The sequence below is a fragment of the Stegostoma tigrinum genome, unplaced genomic scaffold, assembly GCF_030684315.1.
Source record: "Stegostoma tigrinum isolate sSteTig4 unplaced genomic scaffold, sSteTig4.hap1 scaffold_152, whole genome shotgun sequence".
Lineage (NCBI taxonomy): Eukaryota > Metazoa > Chordata > Chondrichthyes > Orectolobiformes > Stegostomatidae > Stegostoma > Stegostoma tigrinum.
Genome location: NW_026728095.1, coordinates 508,069 through 525,336, shown reverse-complemented (window position 1 = coordinate 525,336; position 17,268 = coordinate 508,069). Strand labels below are relative to the sequence as shown.

Below are 17,268 nucleotides of genomic sequence, written 5' to 3'. Positions count from 1 at the left end.
CCATTCCACTCAGTGATGCATCACATTTCACTCAGTGACTGCAACACATTTCACTCAGTGACTGCATCTCATTTCACTCAGTGACTGCATCTCATATCCCTCAGTCACTGCATCCCATTCAACTCAGTGATGCATCACATTTCACTCAGTGACTACAACAGATTTCACTCAGTGACTGCAGCCCATTTCTCTCAGTCACTGCAGCCCATTTCTCTCAGTCACTGCAGCCCATTTCAATCAGCAATGCATCCCATTTCACTCAGTGACTGCAACACATTTCATTTAGTGATTACATCCCATTTCACTCAGTCACTGCATCCCATTTCACTCAGGCACTGCATCCCATTTCACTCAGGCACTGCATCCCATTTCACTCAGGCACTGCATCCCATTTCCCTCAGTCAAAGCGTCCCAATTCCCTCAGTCAAAGCGTCCCATTTCCCTCAGTCAAAGCGTCCCATTTCCCTCAGTCAAAGCGTCCCATTTCACTCAGTCACTGCATCTCATGTCCCTCAGTCACTGCATCCCATTTGACTCAGTCACTGCATCACATTTCACTCAGACACGGCATCACATTTCACACAGTCACTGCATCCCATTTCACTCAGTCACTGCATCACCTTCACCATAGTCACTGCATTCCATTTCCATCAGTCACTGTTTCCCGTATCTCACAGGCGCTGCATTCAATTTCCCACACTCACTGCATCCCATTTCCCATAGTCAGAGCATCTCCTTTCCTTCAGTCTCTGCATCGCATTTCACTCTGTCAGTGCTTCCCATGTCACTCAGTCACTGCATCCCATGTCACTCAGTCACTGCATCCCATGTCACTCAGTCACTGCATCCCATGTCACTCAGTCACTGCATCCCATGTCACTCAGTCACTGCATCCCATGTCACTCAGTCACTGCATCACATTTCACTCAGTCACTGCATCCCATTTCCCTCAGTCACTGCATCTCATTTCACTAAGGCACTGTATCCCATCTCCCTCACTCACTGCACCGCAAGTCCGCTCGGGCACTGCATCCCCATGAACTCAGTCACTCATTCCCACTACCTCAGTCACTGCATCCCATTTCCCTCAGGTACTGCATCACATTTCCATCAGACACTGCAGCTCATGTCACTCTGTCACTGCATCCCATTTCCCTCAGTCACTGCATCCCATTTCACTCAGTCACTGCATCACATTTCCCTCAGCCACTGCATCCCATTTCACTCAGTGACTGCATCCCATTTCACTCAGTGACTGCATCACAGTTCAGTCAGTGACTGAATCACAGTACACTCAGTGAGTGATTCATATTTCACTCAGTGACTGAATCACATTTCACTGAGTCACTGCATCCCATTTCACACAGTCACTGCATCCCATTTCCCATCGTCACAGCATCTCCTTTCCCACAGTCTCTGCATCTCATTTCAATCAGTGATTGCATCCTACTTCCCAAAAATAGTGCATCCCATTTCGCTCAGTCACTGCATCTCATTTCACTCGGTCACTGCATCCCATTTCCCTCAGTCACTGCATCCCATTTCCCTCAGTCACTGCATCCCATTTCCCTCAGTCACTGCATCCCACGTCCCACAGTCACTGCATCCCACGTCCCACAGTCACTGCATCCCACGTCCCACAGTCACTGCATCCCATTCCACTCAGTCACTGCATCCGATTTCACTCAGTCAGTGCGTCACATTTCACTCAGGCACTATATCCCATTTCCCTAAGTCACTGCACCCCAAGCCCGCACGGGCACTGCATCCCTATTAACTCAGTCACTCCTTCCCAGTACCTCAGTCACTGCATCGCATTTCACTCAGTCACTACATCCCATCACCCTCAGTCGCAGCATCCCATTTCCCACAGACACTGCATTTCCTTTCCCCAAGTCAGTGCATCTCATTTCCACCAGTCACTGCATCCCATTTCACACAGCCACTGCATCCCATTTCACACAGCCACGGCATCCCATTTCACTCACAGCTTCACTTTACACTCAGTCAGAGCATCCCATTTCCATCCGTCACCGCGTCCCAATTCCTCAGTCACTTCTTCTCCTTTCCACAGTCACGGCAATCCCATTTCACTCAGTCACTGCATCCCATTTCAATCAGTCACTGCATCTCCTTTCCATCAGTCACTGCGTCCCATTTCACTCAGTCACTGCGTCCCATTTCACTCAGTCACTGCGTCCCAATTCCCAGTCACTGCATCCCAATTCCCTCAGTCACTGCATCACATTCCCCTCAGTCACTGCATCCCATTTCACTCAGTCACTGCATCCCATTTCACTCAGTCACTGCATCCCATTGTCCTCAGTCACTGCATCCCATTGTCCTCATTCGCTGCATCCCATTTCACTCAGTCACTGCATCCCATTACCCTCAGTCACTGCATCACATTTCAATCAGTCACTGCATCCCATTTCACTCAGTCACTGCATCCCATTACCCTCAGTCACTGCATCCCATTACCCTCAGTCACTGCATCCCATTACCCTCAGTCACTGCATCCCATTACCCTCAGTCACTGCATCCCATTACCTTCAGTCGCAGGATCCCATTTCCAACAGACAGTGCATACCATTTCCTTCAGTCACTGCATCCCAGTTCACTCAGTCTTGGCATCTCATTTCCCTCAGTCACTGCATCCCATTTCCCTCAGTCACTGCATCCCATGTCCCTCAGTCACTGCATCCCACGTCCCTCAGTCACTGCATCCCACGTCCCTCAGTCACTGCGTCCCATTTCACTCAGTCACTGCATCCCATTTCCCTCAGTCAGTGCATCCCATGTCCCTCAGTCACTGCATCCCATGTCCCACAGTCACTGCATGTCATTTCACTCAATCACTGCATCCCATTTCACTCAGTCAGTGCGTCCCTTTTCGGTCAGGCACTGTCTCACATTTCCCTCAGTCACTGCACCCCAAGCCCGCTCGGGCACTGATTCCCTATTAACTCAGTCACTGCATCCCATGTCCCTCAGTCACTGCATCCCATGTCCCTCAGTCACTGCATCCCATGTCCCTCAGTCACTGCATCCCATGTCCCTCAGTCACTGCATCTCATTTCACTCAGTCACTGCATCCCATTCCACTCAGCCACTGCATCACAGTTCACTCAGTGACTGAATCATACTTCACTCAGTGACTGAATCACAGTTCACTCAGTCACTGCATCCCATTGTCCTCAGTCACTGCATCCCATTTCCATCAGTCAGTGCATCCCATTTCCCACAGTCACTGCATCTCCGTTCCTCAATCACTGCATGTCATTTCACTCAGTCTCTGCAGCCCATTTCACCTCAGTCACTGCATCCCATTACCATCAGTCACTGCATCCCAGTACGCTCAGTCACTGCATCCCAGTACGCTCAGTCACTGCATCCCATTTCCCTCAGACACTGCATCTGATTTCCATCAGTCACTGCATCCCATTTCCCTCAGTCATTGCATCCCATTTCCCACAGTCATTGCATCTCCTATCCCTCATTCACTGCATTCCATTAACCACAGTCACTGCATCGCGTTACCCTCAGTCACTGCATCACATTACCCTCAGCCAGAGCATCCAATTTCCCACATTCACTGCATCTCCTTTCCCTCAGTCAATGCTTCACATTCCACTGAGTCACTGCATCCCATTCCACAGTGTCACAGCATCCCATTTCACTCAGTGACTGCAACCCATTACCCTCAGTCACTGCAGCCCATTTCACTCAGTCACTGCATCCCATTAACTTCAGTCGCAGGATCCCATTTCAAACAGACACTGCATCCCATTTCACTCAGTCACTGCATCGCATTTCACTCAGTCACTGCATCACATTTCACTCAATCACTGCATCCCATGTCCCACATTCACTGCATCCCATTTCCATCAGCCACTGTTTCCCCTATCTCTCAGACGCTGTATTCAATTTCCCACACTCACTGCATGCATTCCCCTCAGTCACTGCATCCCATGTCCCTCAGTCACTGCATCCCATTTCCCTCAGTCACTGCGTCTCATTTCACTCAGTCACTGCGTCTCATTTCACTCAGTCACTGCGTCTCATTTCACTCAGTCACTGCGTCTCATTTCACTCAGCCACTGCATCACAGTTCACTCAGTGACTGAATCACAGTTCACTCAGTGACTGAATCACAGTTCACTCAGTCACTGCATCCCATTGTCCTCAGTCACTGCATCCCATTTCATAGAACATAGAACAGTACAGCACAGAACAGGCCCTTCAGCCCACAATGTTGTGCCGACCATTGATCCTCATGGATGCACCCTCAAATTTCTGTGACCATATGCATGTCCAGCAGTCTCTTAAATGACCCCAATGACCTTGCTTCCACAACTGCTGCTGGCAACGCATTCCATGCTCTCACAACTCTCTGCGTAAAGAACCTGCCTCTGACATCCCCTCTATACTTTCCACCAACCAGCTTAAAACTATGACCCCTCGTGCTAGCCATTTCTGCCCTGGGAAATAGTCTCTGGCTATCGACTCTATCTATGCCTCTCATTATCTTGTATACCTCAATTAGGTCCCCTCTCCTCCTCCTTTTCTCCAATGAAAAGAGACCGAGCTCAGTCAACCTCTCTTCATAAGATAAGCCCTCCAGTCCAGGCAGCATCCTGGTAAACCTCCTCTGAACCCTCTCCAAAGCATCCACATCTTTCCTATAATAGGGCGCCCAGAACTGGACGCAGTATTCCAAGTGCGGTCTAACCAAAGTTTTATAGAGCTGCAACAAGATCTCACGACTCTTAAACTCAATCCCCCTGTTAATGAAAGCCAAAACACCATATGCTTTCTTAACAACCCTGTCCACTTGGGTGGCCATTTTAAGGGATCTATGTATCTGCACACCAAGATCCCTCTGTTCCTCCACGCTGCCAAGAATCCTATCCTTAATCCTGTACTCAGCTTTCAAATTCGACCTTCCAAAATGCATCACCTCGCATTTATCCAGGTTGAACTCCATCTGCCACCTCTCAGCCCATCTCTGCATCCTGTCAATGTCCCGCTGCAGCCTACAACAGCCCTCTACACTGTCAACGACACCTCCGACCTTTGTGTCGTCTGCAAACTTGCTGACCCATCCTTCAATTCCCTCGTCCAAGTCATTAATAAAAATTACAAACAGTAGAGGCCCAAGGACAGAGCCCTGTGGAACCCCACTCACCACTGACTTCCAGGCAGAATATTTTCCTTCTACTACCACTCGCTGTCTTCTGTTGGCCAGCCAATTCTGTATCCAAGCAGCTAAGTTCCCCTGTATCCCATTCCTCCTGACCTTCTGAATGAGCCTTCCATGGGGATGGATGATGGGATTTCCATCAGTCAGTGCATCCCATTTCCCACAGTCACTGAATCTCCGTTCCTCAATCACTGCATGTCATTTCACTCAGTCTCTGCAGCCCATTTCACCTCAGTCACTACATCCCATTACCCTCAGTCACTGCATCCCAGTACGCTCAGTCACTGCATCCCAGTACGCTCAGTCACTGCATCCCAGTACGCTCAGTCACTGCATCCCAGTACGCTCAGTCACAGCATCCCATTTCCCTCAGACACTGCATCCCATTTCCCTCAGACACTGCATCTGATTTCCATCAGTCACTGCATCCCATTTCCCTCAGTCATTGCATCCCATTTCCCACAGTCATTGCATCTCCTATCCCTCATTCACTGTATTCCATTAACCACAGTCACTGCATCGCGTTACCCTCAGTCACTGCATCACATTACCCTCAGCCAGAGCATCCCATTTCCCACATTCACTGCATCTCCTTTCCCTCAGACAATGCTTCACATTCCACTGAGTCACTGCATCCCAGTCCACAGTGTCACAGCATCCCATTTCAAACAGACACTGCATCCCATTTCCCTCAGTCACTGCATCCCATTTCCCTCAGTCACTGCATCCCATTTCCATCAGTCACTGCATCCCATTTCCATCAGTCTCGGCATCTCATTTCCCTCAGTCACTGCATCTCATTTCACTCAGTCACTGAGTCTCATTTCACTCAGCCACTGCATCACAGTTCACTCAGTGACTGAATCACAGTTCACTCAGTGACTGAATCACAGTTCACTCAGTCACTGCATCCCATTGTCCTCAGTCACTGCATCCCATTTCCATCAGTCAGTGCATCCCATTTCCCACAGTCACTGAATCTCCGTTCCTCAATCACTGCATGTCATTTCACTCAGTCTCTGCAGCCCATTTCACCTCAGTCACTGCATCCCATTACCATCAGTCACTACATCCCATTACCCTCAGTCACTGCATCCCAATACGCTCAGTCACTGCATCCCAGTACGCTCAGTCACTGCATCCCAGTACGCTCAGTCACTGCATCCCAGTACGCTCAGTCACTGCATCCCAGTACGCTCAGTCACTGCATCCCAGTACGCTCAGTCACTGCATCCCAGTACGCTCAGTCACTGCATCCCAGTACGCTCAGTCACTGCATCCCAGTACGCTCAGTCACTGCATCCCAGTACGCTCAGTCACTGCATCCCATTTCCCTCAGACACTGCATCCCATTTCCCTCAGACACTGCATCTGATTTCCATCAGTCACTGCATCCCATTTCCCTCAGTCATTGCATCCCATTTCCCACAGTCATTGCATCTCCTATCCCTCATTCACTGCATTCCATTAACCACAGTCACTGCATCGCGTTACCCTCAGTCACTGCATCACATTACCCTCAGCCAGAGCATCCCATTTCCCACATTCACTGCATCTCCTTTCCCTCAGTCAATGCTTCACATTCCACTGAGTCACTGCATCCCATTCCACAGTGTCACAGCATCCCATTTCACTCAGTGACTGCAACCCATTACCCTCAGTCACTGCATCCCATTTCACTCAGTCACTGCATCCCATTAACTTCAGTCGCAGGATCCCATTTCAAACAGACACTGCATCCCATTTCCCTCAGTCACTGCATCCCATTTCCCTCAGTCACTGCATCCCATTTCCATCAGTCACTGCATCCCATTTCCATCAGTCTTGGCATCTCATTTCCCTCAGTCACTGCACCCCAAGCCCGCTCGGGCACTGATTCCCTATTAACTCAGTCACTCCTTCCCAGTACCTCTGTCACTGCATCCCATGTGCCTCAGTCAGTGCATCCCATGTCCCTCAGTCAGTGCATCCCATGTCCCTCAGTCAGTGCATCCCATGTCCCTCAGTCAGTGCATCCCATTTCCCTCAGTCACTGCATACCATTTCCATCAGTCACTGCATCCCAGTTCACTCAGTCTTGGCATCTCATTTCCCTCAGTCACTGCATCCCATTTCCCTCAGTCACTGCATCCCATTTCCCTCAGTCACTGCATCCCATGTCCCACATTCACTGCATCCCATTTCCATCAGTCACTGTTTCCCGTATCTCTCAGACGCTGTATTCAATATCCCACACTCACTGCATCCCATTCCCCTCAGTCACTGCATCCCATTACCCTGAGTCACAGTATGCCATTTCCCACAGTCACTGCATCCCATGTCCCTCAGTCACTGCATCCCATGTCCCTCAGTCACTGCATCCCATGTCCCTCAGTCACTGCATCCCATGTCCCTCAGTCACTGCATCCCATTGTCCTCAGTCACTGCATCCCACTTCATTCAGTCACTGCATCTCATTTCACTCACTGACTGCATCCCATTTCCGTCAGTCACTGCATCCCATTTCCCTCAGACAGTGCATCCCATTTCCAACAGTCACTGCATCGCATTTCACTCAGTCACTGCATCGCATTTCACTCAGTCACTGCATCCCCTTTCACTCAGTGACTGCAACACATTTCACTCACAGACTGCATCCCATTTTCCTCAGTCACTGCATCTCATTTCACTCAGTCACTGCATCCCAATTCACTCAATCACTGCATCCCATTTCCAACAGTCACTGCAGCCCATTTCACTCAGTCACTGCATCACATTTCACTCAGTCACTGCATCACATTTCACTCAATCACTGCATCACATTTCACTCAATCACTGCATCACATTTTCATCAGTCACTGTTTCCCGTATCTCTCAGACGCTGCATTCAATTTCCCAGACTCACTGCATCCCATTCCCCTCAGTCACTGCATCCCATTTCCCTCAGTCACTGCATCACATTTTCCTCAGTCACTGCATCACATTTCCCTCAGTCACTGCATCACATTTCCCTCAGTCACTGTTTCCCGTATCTCTCAGACGCTGTATTCAGTTTCCCACACTCACTGCATCCCATTCCCCTCAGTCACTGCATCCCATTACCCTGAGTCACAGTATGCCATTTCCCACAGTCACTGCATCTCCTTTCCCTCAGTCACTGCATCCCATGTCCCTCAGTCACTGCATCCCATGTCCCTCAGTCACTGCATCCCATTTCCCTCAGTTACTGCGTCACATTTCCATCAGACACTGCAGCTCATGTCGCTCAGTCACTGCATCCCATTTCCATCAGTCACTGCAGCTCATGTCACTCTGTCACTGCATCACATTTCCATCAGACACTGCATCTCATTTCACTCATTCACTGCATCCCATTTCACGCAGTTACTGCATCCCATTCCACTCTGTCACTGCATCCCATTTCACTCAGTCCGTGCGTCACATTTCACTCAGGCACTGTATCCCATTTCCCTAAGTCACTGCACCCCAAGCCCGCACGGGCACTGCATCCCTATTAACTCAGTCACTCCTTCCCAGTACCTCAGTCACTGCATCGCATTTCACTCAGTCACCGCCTCCCATTTCACTCAGTCACTGCATCCATTTCCATCAGTCACTGCATCCCATCACCCTCAGTCGCAGCATCCCATTTCCCACAGACACTGCATTTCCTTTCCCTAAGTCAGAGCATCTCATTACCACCAGTCACTGCATCCCATTTCACACAGCCACTGCATCCCATTTCACACAGCCACTGCATCCCATTTCACTCAAAGCTTCACTTTACACTCAGTCAGAGCATCCCATTTCCATCCGTCACCGCGTCCCATTTCCTCAGTCACTGCTTCTCCTTTCCACAGTCACGGCAATCCCATTTCAATCAGTCACTGCATCTCCTTTCCATCAGTCACTGCGTCCCATTTCACTCAGCCACAGCGTCCCAATTCCCAGTCACTGCATCCCAGTTCACTCAGTCACTGCATCACATTCCCCTCAGTCACTGCATCCCATTGTCCTCAATCACTGCATCCCATTGCCCTCAGTCAGTGCATCCCATTGCCCTCAGTCGCTGCATCCCATTGTCCTCAGTCGCTGCATCCCATTGTCCTCAGTCACTGCATCCCATTGTCCTCAGTCACTGCATCCCATTGCCCTCAGTCACTGCATCCCATTGCCCTCAGTCACTGCATCCCATTGCCCTCAGTCACTGCATCCCATTGCCCTCAGTCACTGCATCCCATTGTCCACCCTAAGGAAGACAAACCCACGTAACATATCTAGTGACTTAAAACATACTCTATTGTTGCCCAAGGTGGAGAGCTGGATGAACACAGCAGGTCAAGGAGCATCAGAGAAGCAAGAAAGCTGATGTTTCGGAACGAGACCCTACTTCAGAAAATTGGCGCTGGAGAATCTGAGACAACAAGGTTTACAGCCGGATGATACTGCTTGGCCTGCTGTGTTCATCCAGCTTTACACCTTCTTATCTCAGATTCTCCAGCATCTGCAGTTCCTACGACCTCTATTGTTGCCCTTTCACTTTCCTGAACTAATATGAGCCAGTAGTTTTGTTTAGGCTCGTGTAATCTTACGCTTATTGGCCTGTACAAAATCCTGAATTAATTTTGATCGACTGACGGGAGGAGAGATGAATTTTTTCGAAATTTTTGTTTTCTACCAATTTGCAGAGGGCATCGTGGGCGATTGAAGGACAGTGTTATTATCCTCCAGGTCTGCGGACTGCATCGTTACCAACTTGCCCATTTGCATATACATACAATATTCATTATGTACCAATGAAACATAATAAACCAATACTACGTACTAAAAACAACGCTCACATATCAATGGAAATTTAAATATTTATCATAGAGTTTGAAGAATTGAATTCAATGATACAAAGCAAAAACCAGTGAAGATGAGTGCAGTTGGTCAGCACTTTTGCCACGAAGTGGAGGTTGGCAGTTTGAGGCCACCCAGGAACAAGCAAGCTCTGTCTAACTCCAAGGGCAGCACGGTGGCTCAGTGGTTAGCACTGCTGACTCACAGCGCCAGGGACCCAGGTTCGATCCCACCGTTGGACGATTTTCTGTGCGGAGTTTGTACATTCTGCCCATGCCTGCATGGGTTCCTGCTGGGTGCTCTGGTTTCCTCCCACAGTCCAAAGATGTGCAGGCTCGGTGTATGGGCCATGCCAAACTTGCCCATTGTGTTTAGGGATGTGTAGATTAGGTGTGTTAGTCATGGGAAACGTACGGTCACTGAGGAAAGGGTCGGGGGATGAGTCAGGGTGAGATGCTCTTTGGAGCGTGGCCGTGGACTTCTTGGGTCAAAAGGGGCTTGTTTCCACACCGTAGGGATTCTATGATATGGAAGTATCTTTTGAAGTGGACATTCATGGGTATGCTGTAACAGAGACCTTGAAATACTGCACAACAAATATTTGGAACTAGACTGTCAATTCAGACATAGCATCAAAAAAGGTCATGGAAGTTGTCACCGATATAAAGCAGGATTGATGAAAATCCAGCAGGAAATGGTGTCAAAAGGCACAGTATCTTTTATTCATCTCCAGTTATTTTGTCCAAGGCACTGGATGCTGGCAGGATTGAAACATTTAAGAAATGCTTCACAAATCACATATAAGGACCTGCACATCTTTGAACAATGGGAGGAAACTGCAGCACCTGGCAGAAGCCCCTCGCAGACGCGGGGAGGACGTGTCAATTCCACACAGATAGTTACCCAAGACTGGAATCTCAATTGGCTCCCCAGTGCATGCGCAGCTCTAACCACTGAGCAACTACCTTGCCCAGAAGGGGTTTTATAAGCGCATACATTATTTCCATTAAGACAGATCCAATCCTCTATGTCCAATCAAAATAACATATTGTAGATATCATGACAACAATCATAAATGATTTTGAATAAGTAAATCAAAAAAATTGAAATAGTTTCCAAGTCGAAATACTAGATATGGTGCAGTTAAGATGAATAGCGCAACAACAAAAAGGCCATATTTTATGTGACCATCGGTAACACTTGAAAACTTGCAACAATTCGTCGCCAGTAGTGCTCTGAAGTGGCTTGATGGTGCACTCCTTCAGACACTGGAATGAAACTCCAAAGATCACAAATTCTCCTTCAATACCGTGTTGTAACAGTGACTGCATCAACCTGAGTTTATGGGCCTGACTGGAAACCCACACAACATGCATAAACAAAAAAATAATCTAAGGTGACAGGAGAAAAAAATGTATGTATGCAACGTCTTTGAAAAGCAATTATTTGTAGCGGCTGCAAGCCCATAAGGAATCTCGTTTCGCAGATTATATTCATTTGCAGTGCAGGTCATGCCAGTCAGAATCAGTTTTCGTTTCATGACAGACAACTAAAATGTCCATTACAATGAACGTTGGTTGATCAGAAGATTTTAAGTAAGGACTATGTCTTGTGTGAGCTGACGGCATTAGGGGATGGAGAAGGTACATGCACTGCTGGCATCTTGACACCATTGAATGAGCAAGCGTGGACGCAAAGGTTGTAACAGGTAACAATTGTACAGGCAATATCTTTTGAGCTCCTTCCGAGCAGGCCTGTAATACTCTAAAGCTGTGCCAGACCCTCACTTCCTCCACCTTACGTACGCTGCCTTTTCTTTTTGACAAGAAGCACCTCTGTACCCGTCATCCAAGGCTCCTGAATCTTACCCCTTCTTATCTGTCTCAGAGGAACAAATTTATACATCACTCGCAACAACTGCTCCTTGAACAGCCTCCACATGTCTGCTGCGCCCTTTCTGTGGAACAATTGCTCCCAATCTCTACTTCCCAACTCCTGTCTGATAGCATCATAGTTTCCTTGACCCCAGTGAAATATCTTCCCCTGGTAACTGCTCCTTTCACTTTCCATGGCTATGGTAAATGTGAGGCTCTTGCGGTCACTGTCGCCAAAGTGTTCTCCCACCACGAGATCTGACACCTGTCCTGGCTCATCGCCGAGCACCAAATCCAAAATGGCCTCCCCCCTCGGCCTGTCCACATACTGAGTCAGGAAACCCTCCTGAACACACCTGACAAAAACGGCTCCATCCAAACCATCTGCACTCAGGAGGCTTCAATCTATATTGGGAAAGTTGAAGTCACCCATAACAACAACCCTGCTACGTTTGCACTTTTCAACAATCTGCCGGCCAATGAGTTCTTCGATCTCCCAACCGCTATTTGGGGTCCGTAGAAAACCCCCAGTGAAGTGACTGCTGCCTTGCTGTTCCGAACGTCCACCCACACTGGCTCAGTCGACAAACCTTCCTTGGCAACCTCAGCCCATACCACCACAGTAGACAAGTCCTCAAAGGTTCTTTCAGCCGCCGTTATACTGTCCTTGACCAACAAAGCCACACCTCCCCCTCTTTTACCACCTTCCCAGACCTTAATGAAAGATCTAAACACAAGAACCTGCAACATCCATTCCTGACCCTCCTCTATCCATGCCTCCGAAATGGCCACAACATCGAAGTCCCAGGTACCTATCCAAGCTGCAACCTCACCTACATTATTCCGGATACTCCCGGCATTAAAGTCGTCACACTTCAATCCAGCTTGCTGTCTGCCAGCACACTCCTGTGACAGTGAGGTCCTGACCATGTCCTCCCTACGCTCATCCTCCTGTGTACTGGGACTACACCTCAGTTTCCCATCCCCCTTCTGAGCTAGTTTAAATCCAACCGAATGGCACTAGCCAATTTCCCACCCAGGATATTCGTGCCCCTCTCATTCAAGTGGAGACCGTCCTGTTTGTACAGGTCCCACCTTCCCCAGAACGAGCCCCAATTGTCCATGTACCTGAAGCCCTCCCACCTGCACCATCCCTGCAGCCACGTCTTCAGCTGAAATCTCTCCCTGTTCTTTGCCTCGCTATCACGTGGTACGGGTGACAAACCAGAGATGACCACTCTGCTTGTTCTAGCTCTCGGCTTCCACCCTAGCTCCCTCAAATCCTGCCTGACATCCCTATCCCTCTTTCTACCTATGCCGTTGGTGCCTATGTATATCACGACTTGGGGCTGGTCAGCCTCTCCCCTCAGGACCCTAAACACACGATCCGAGACATCACAGACCCTGGCACCTGGTCGGCAACACACCAATCGTGAGTCTCTTTCGTTCCCGGCAAATCTTCTATCAGTCCCTCCAACTATTGAGTCCCCAATGACTATCACTCTCTTCCTATCCCTGCTCCCCTTCTGTGCAAGAGGGACAGACTCTGTGCCAGAGACCTGCACCCTACTGCATACCCCTGCGAAGTCGTCCCCGGAACAGTATCCAAAATGGTATAGTTGTTTTTCAGGGGAGCTACCGCAGGGGATTTCAGGGGAACGACCACAGGGGAAGGTTGGTCAAGCTACACCGGGTAAATGTGCATTTTTGGCTGAAGAAACATGTGTTTCAATGTAAGCTAATGGAAGAAGCCATGGAGTCAAAGCTAAACATTTCGACAATAAGACAAGCATTCTTAAAAGCAGCATACAGCGTGAAAAAGAAATGAGCTGCTTTAATATCCACTTAAAATTTATGTGGAATATCAGATGGAATTTTCTTATTGACTCCATTGTGCAATCATGTCGAGCTAAAAATGTTAACTGCATTAATTAATACTAACCAGAAATGGACTTTGTTGTAAATGGTTTGACGGTTTTCTGTATCTGGAACATCCCTTTTCCTTCTCCAACGAAGATCGTACCAACCTATGGTACCAAACTGTGAGTCAAACGGATGGGACACGTAATCTTTAAATTTCTCATCAAAACAGTCTAATCGTATGGTTCTGTGCAATAAAAGAGAAAGAATAAACATGTTTCCAACAATTTTGCTGATGTTTATGAACAGAATGCTCAAATTCAAAAAGTTTGGGCTGGCATGTCTGCTTCCTCCAGCCTGTTTAAACTGTTCCATTCAATGTGAAATTTGTCATAAGTTTTAGCACACAGGTCTATGTGATCTGCGCCACCACCTTCTATTAGTCATACATGCTTTCCCCCTCTTCCTGTAATACATTCCTTGAAGTGTTCAATGAGATTTTGATTTTAAATCTTATTGTCATATTCTTTTGATTCTCAAGCATCAATGAATCTGATGTTGCCGCCATTCCATGCAGTGCACAGCACGTCAAACAGGAGTCTTACTCTTGCCATGAGCACTGAGGTAGTATGGGGTCACAACTGTCTCATAGTTCAGAATGAAATTCTACATATAGGGCTATGAAGAGTCATGCAGTTAATTTTATTTGATATGCTATTTCTTTTCTTCACAAATATGCTGGATTTAAAGTGATCTTCACCCTCATTTAAAATGAATTCAATATCCAACCATCTGTAAAACTAGCATATCCAAATTTTAATTTGAGTTCAGTGTTACACAAATATATGACTTTTTTAAAAATTATTTGAGTCAACATTAACATTTCATTCCCTGACAACGGGTGAACTTACTTTTAAACTCCAATTTTCCTTCGGTATTAATGGAGAGGTGAGCCTTTTTGCAAGCACCGAAAGGCTGGACCAGTTTATGCTAAAACTTACGGAACTGTAAGTTTCACAAATATGTTCCTATTAAACACTAATTCCTATTGAAGCAGTATGAAGCTAAATTCATTCAACTGGACAGCAAAAACGGTCAAGATTTTAAAAGCAAGCAACTATTTTGAAGTCACTCTTCGAACTAAATTCCATCTTGGTGTGTGAGAGTCCATAGGTTCCTCACTCTCAACGAACCATTCAACTGTCATGCAATTACTGAAACACACAGACAAAAAACATCAATGTTAACAGTCACTAAGATTTTGAGAGTGATTTGGAATTCGTACTCAATACCCCCTGGGGAAAATCTGTTCCAATCTGGATAGTACTCACTTATCACCATCCCACCTACCTTCCCTACCACCTCCTCCCCCTCAAAACTATTTGTTTCTGAGCTCCCTTCCACCCTCCATTTCTCAGGAAGGGTCCTGACCCAAAACCTCAACTTTCCTCAGCCTCTGATGCTGCCTGCCCTGCTGTGTTCCTCCAGCTCCACAATGTGTTATCTCAGACACCAACATTGGCAGTTCTTACTATCTGGATAACTCATTCTCACCTTGTCACAAGTGATTTATACTCATTATCTTTTCAGATGACGCATGTACATGTATATACATAAATATACATATTGCACTTTTATGCCTGAACCACTAACCAAGAGGATATTTTAAAAGAGTCTCTTCATATCTGCATGAAAGAGAAATCATCAAGGTCATAACTTTCATTTTAGGAATAAGTCGAACATTCAAAGTACTCACAGTCAGTGTCCCATTTCCTTGACCAGTCAATTTGATGTGAATCTTTCTTCCAAGTGGAAACTATAACAGCAATTATATTTGAGAGTCAAACACTTCATTGCATCACCAATATTTCCTTGTCTGTTTGAAGCATAAGATAATGAAATAATCATGGACAGATTGGCCAACAGTGTAATTTAATGTGTGTTATGGCAACTCAAAATCACAACCATTGAAGTGATCTTTAAAAAGCTACTGTCATACAACAGAGCACTTTTTGAGATGCAGTGATGAACATACTTCCTGAGATGCAAATAATATATGCCAAATTAATTCCAAAGAATACCTTTACAATTAAAAAGAAGCTAAAAATCTCTTTACATTGCGAAGCTTGTCAGATTGCTATTAGTCAATGGAAATCGTTCAGAACAATTATTTATTCCCAGATGAAAAGGAAGTGTATACATTTCATGACAACAAAATGTGAGGCTGGATGAACACAGCAGGCCAAGCAGCATCTCAGGAGCACTTTTGTGCTCCTGAGATGCTGCTTGGCCTGCTGTGTTCATCCAGCCTCACATTTTGTTGTCATGGATTCTCCAGCATCTGCAGTTCCCATCATCTCGTATACATTTCATTTCCACATCTTATCCAAGAGAGAAAAAAAAAACACCTTCATGAATGCATTGTCAAACAAGAAGACTCACAAAAAAAGTCATTTGGCCCATTGAATATTCCTCCATCATTTGGTGAGATCATGGTTGATCTCATTACATGTATCATGACACAGCATTTCCACCAAACCCTCCTTATAGCTAATACATTCCGATTCAAGTAACATCCTGGTAAATCTCTGTTTCTGGGCCATGCCTTGTCTTTCTAAATATTTTTTCAGTCATCTACAAATTTAGCCACAGCACATGCACCGCTTTCCTCCAAGTCATTAATAAACAAGCACAAGAGCTTTGGTTCCTTCAGCGCGTTCCTTCATTTGGTTCCTTCATTTCTTACTGACAAGCCAACCCTGGCATCTCTGTCCATTTGTATCGGAGATAATGGGAACTGCAGATGCTTCAGAATCCAAGATAACAAAGTGTGGATCTGGATGAACACAGCAGGATGAACACACAGAAGTAGAAGGGTCTCGGCACAAAACGTCAGCTTTTACGCTCCTGAGATGCTGCTTGGCCTGCTGTGCTCATCCAGCTCCACACTTTGTTATCTCTGTCCACTTGCCTGTTCTTTCTATCGGACATGAATCATTGGATATTTTGTTCCCAACACTTATCCCCTAACAACCACCTCTCTGTGATACCCAGAGTGATGTATCTGTCAATTTCAATCTGCACCACAAACTCATTCACTTTGTTTCATACACTCCCTGCAATTCAATACAAGATCTTCAGTCTGGCATTTACAGCCACCCTTCTTATCTGCTGCAGCTGAAGTGAGACTCCTGACCATTTCCAAACTTTTTGTCCCATTACTTGCTCTGGAAACTTTGCTGAGCACTTACCAGCTTCTAACTTTTTCCACAATTTTCCATGCAACTGAGCTCACCCACTCCACACTTTTTATTTTAACGCCCTAGCCCCAGACCTAGCTCTGTATTTTGCGAGGATACTTGTCCCAATATGATTCTCGTTGAGCCTCCCTCCTTCGAACGACTCCCTCCTTCCCCATACCGATGCCAATGTCCCATGAATTCAAACACATTTCTGCCATGCCACCATTGGAACAATGTACATCTATAATTATGTTCACACCGTGCCAAA

At 46.8% G+C, this 17,268-nt stretch overlaps 1 long non-coding RNA gene across 1 annotated transcript in view; it reads right to left on the bottom strand.

The window, feature by feature from the left end:
• The window catches only part of LOC132207769 (uncharacterized), a 210,710-nt gene that overhangs the window by 164,660 nt on the left and 28,782 nt on the right, over positions 1–17,268 (bottom strand). The window contains exons 3-4 of the long non-coding RNA XR_009443797.1: positions 15,515–15,574; positions 13,841–14,005 (exon numbers count right to left, since the gene is read on the bottom strand). This is a non-coding gene — a long non-coding RNA (uncharacterized LOC132207769). The remainder of the gene's footprint in view (positions 1–13,840; positions 14,006–15,514; positions 15,575–17,268) is intronic.